Raw genomic sequence first — 4,206 nt, 5'->3', positions numbered from 1 at the left:
GAGACGTGTCTCGGTCATGTCTACATAGTTCTCGAATCCGTAGGGTCCGCATGCTTAACGTTCGGTGACAATCGATATTATGAGCTTATGTGTTTTGATGTACCGAAGATAGTTAAGAGTCCCAGATGTAATCACGGACATGACGAGGAGTCTCGAAATGGTCGAGACATAAAGATTGATATATTGGATGACTATATTGGGACACCAGATGAGTTCCGGGGGTCACCGGATAATTATCAGAGTGTCGGGGGTTATCGGACCCCCCGGGGGGACTATTGGGCCTACATGGGCCATAGGGAAGAGGGGAGGCAGCCCACAAGGGGCAGCCGCGCCCCCTCCCTATAGGGAGTCCGAATTGGACTAGGGAGGGGGGTGCGTCCCCCCTTTCCTTCTCCTCTCCCTCTCCTTCCTTCCCCCTTCCTCCTCCTAGTTGGACTAGGAAAGGGGGAGTCCTACTCCTACTAGGAGGAGGACTCCTCCCCTCCTTGGCGTGCCCCAAGGGTCGGCCGGCCTCCCCCTTGCTCCTTTATATACGGGGGTAGGGGGCACCCTAGAACACACAAGGTGATCATTGATCCCTTAGCCAAGTGCGGTGCCCCCGTCCACCATAATCCACCTCGGTCATATCGTCGTAGTGCTTAGGCGAAGCCCTGCGCCGGTAGCTTCATCATCACCGTCATCATGCCATCGTGCAGACGAAGCTCTCCCTCGACACTCTGCTGGATCATGAGTTCGTGGGACGTCACTGAGCTGAACGTGTGCAGATCGTGGAGGTGCCGTACTTTCGGTACTAGGATCGGTCGATCGTGAAGATGTACGGCTACATCAACCACATTGTCATAATGCTTCCACTTTCGGTCTACGAGGGTACGTGGACAACACTCTCCCCTCCCGTTGCTATGCATCACCATGATCTTGCGTGTGCATAGGAAAAATTTGAAATTACTACGTTACCCAACAGTGGCATCAGAGCCAGGTTTATGCATAGATGTTATATGCACGAGTAGAACACAAGTGAGTTGTGGGTGGTAATAGTCATACTTCTTACCAGCATGTCATACTTTGATTCGGCGACATTGTTGGATGAAGCGGCCCAGACCAACATTACGCGTACGCTTACGCGAGACTGGTTCTACCGACGTGCTTCGCACACAGGTGGCTGGCGGGTGTTAGTTTCTCCAACTTTAGTTAAATCGAGTGTGGCTACGCCCAGTCCTTGTTGAAGGTTAAAACATCACATACTTGACAAAAAATCATTGTGGTTTTGATATCTAGGTAACAACCGTTCTTGCTCAGCCCGTAGCAGCCACGTAAAACTTGTAACAACAAAGTAGAGGACTGTTCTGGAAAGACAACTAGAACCAGTCCATCTTGGCAGAACAATATCCGCGAGCTTTATTTTATGCCCTTAATGAGGACTTGTCCGTGCAAGGCTTTTTGACTGCCCACACCCTTCATGCAACCTTTCAACTACCACTCTCGTTGCAAGCCATGACGAGCTAAAGCTCCTCCGAACGGATATGGCTGCGGTGGTATTGGCAGGTCAGGATGATGTATGGTCCTACTATTGGGGATCAACTGTGTTCAAAACTACAGCCTACTATCAGTTTGTTTTTCGGGATGTGGTTGCGCACGTGGCGTTTAAGTGGCTCTGGAAGACTAAATGCACACCCAAAATCAAAGTCTTTGGTTGGTTCTTGCTCTCGGACCGGCTCAACACAAGGAACATGCTCAAATGACGGCACTACAATATTGGCACCAATCTTGACTACTTGATTTGCGGGCATCACGTTGAAGAAATTGTGGAACACCTCTTCTTTCATTGCACCTTTAGCAAGGAATGTTGGCACTTACTAAACATATCTTGGGCTGTGCAAGGAGATAGGTTGACGCTGGTGGAGAACTTAAAGACACAACACCCCTGCAAAATGATCATGGAGATCTTTTTGACTGCTGCCTGGAGTCTTTGGAAGGAGCGCAATAATAACTATTTTAGACACGTGTCACCCTCCATTACTTCATGGTTCAATAGGTTCAAAGAAGACTTTGACAATATTAGATATAGATTACCTGATAACAAGAGACATGTTGTCTCTTCCTTCTTGCAAAGTCTACCACAACGAAACTAGGGTTGTGCTTAGGATCTGACCCCTCCTCCACCTTTGTAAATATCACCATGTAACTGTTACTTTATTCTAATATATATATATATATGCAGTAGGAGCCTTTCCTACTATCTTAACCCTCAAAAAAACAAAGTAGAGGACGTCTAACTTGTTTTTGCAGGGCATGTTGTGATGTGATATGGTCAAGACATGATGCTAAATTTATTGTATGAGATGATCATGTTTTGTAACAGAGTTATCGGCAACTGGCAGGATCCATATGGTTGTCGCTTTATTGTATGAAATGAAATTGCCATGTAATTGCTTTACTTTATCAGTAAGCGGTAGCCATAGTCATAGAAGCAATAGTTGGCGAGACAACAACGATGCTACGATGGAGATCAAGGTGTCGCGCCAGTGACGATGGTTATCATGACAGTGCTTTGGAGATGGAGATCAAAGGCACAAAAATGATGATGGCCATATCATATCACTTATATTGATTGCCTGTGATGTTTATCCTTTATGCATCTTATTTTGCTTAGTTCGACGGTAGCGTTATAAGATGATCTCTCACTAAATTTCATGGTACAAGTGTTTGGCGGATATCGGGTTCCGGCAAAACCCTTAAGGTTCGAACTCTGGGGTGCGCACGAAGATCTTATCCCTACCGATACACGCCCCAAAACCTCACCGTGATTCTATGCTAGCACGGTGAACAACACAAGGGACACGAGGTTTATACTGGTTCGGGCCACCATTGTGGTGTAATACCCTAATCCAGTGTGTGGTGTGGTGGATTGCCTCAGGGGCTGATGATGAATAGTACAGAGGAAGAACAACCTCGCGAGGGGTGTTCTTGAGCTGGTGCGGTGTTCTACTTGGGAAGGATTCAATGCTCTCTATTGTGGTGGCTAGCTCTATTTATAGAGGCCCTGATCCTCTTCACAAATATTGAGAGGGAAGGGACCCAACAATGGCCCTTTTGAAGTGGGACAACTAGTACAAGCTATCCTGACTAAAGGTGGTCTTCGACTGCCAGAGGCACTGGCGATGATGCCGTCTTGGGCTCCACGGTGATCTCTGTCCTACCGCTGTGCTGGTCTTGGTCTCGTTGCACCGATATGGAAACCTTTGCTTGATGCCTCGGTACTCCGCGCCTGCGCTCGTCCCCTTTGCACCAAAGAGGAAACGAGGACACTACACTGGCTGGCGCCCGCCTGGTCTTGATCGTCATGGCTTGCGTCATGAGCACCTCGCAAGGTACTCCTTGCCTTGATCTCTCCGCCTCCTCGAGAGCCTACATGGTGAGGCCGCCCCTGAGGAAGCCTAGTGTCGTCCGCCCCGCGAGGCTTGGCCCGTCGCGAGGGTCTTGAGCTTGGGTTGATGAAGACGGGCCGTACTGGGCCACTGCTTGAGCCACGCCACAGGCCGCAAACAGGCAAGTCTGGGGACCCCCGTTCCTAGAACGCCAACAGTAGCCCCCGGGCCCAAGGCGCGCTCGGACTTGGCTTAGCAGCGAAGCCAAAGGGCAAGTGCGGAGCGTCGCGGGCCCCAACAGCATGCGGCCTTGGTCGCTGCATGGCGGTTGATTGGATGTGGGTGTCTCCGCTTCCCCATGCTGCCTCGGCAACTGCACGATTAACAAAAGGCTGGCCTGGGTTAAGCTTACCTTCATTGCTCTCATTCGCCTTGCTCCAGATCCCCTTCCTTGCCCTTGCTCTCTTGCTTCCAAAATCTCTAGATCCGCTCCATCCTTCCCCTCTCAGCGAGCAATGGCGCCTCGCAAGACCGCGGCCGAGTCCCTGCCGGCTTGGTACTCGCTGGCCCTGGATCCCCCCAACATGATGGAGAAGAATCTCACCGCTACGCGCCTGATGACGGTGGCGCAGGGCAGCGAGATGGGGTCGACCGGGCTCCAGGCCAGCTCCGCCCAGCCGGAGGCTAAGGGGAGCACCTTCTACCCCTTCTTCATGAGCATCGTCATCGCTGGCCTGGTGCCTCCCTTCTCCAAGTTCTTCTACGCTGTCCTCCACCATTACAAGCTGCAGGCCCTTCATATCCATCCCAACTCCGTCCTCCTTCTGTTAATTTTCTCCTA

Source organism: Triticum aestivum, chromosome 5B (assembly GCF_018294505.1).
Source record: "Triticum aestivum cultivar Chinese Spring chromosome 5B, IWGSC CS RefSeq v2.1, whole genome shotgun sequence".
Taxonomy (NCBI): Eukaryota; Viridiplantae; Streptophyta; class Magnoliopsida; order Poales; family Poaceae; genus Triticum; species Triticum aestivum.
Note: the sequence above shows the minus strand (reverse complement) of the source record.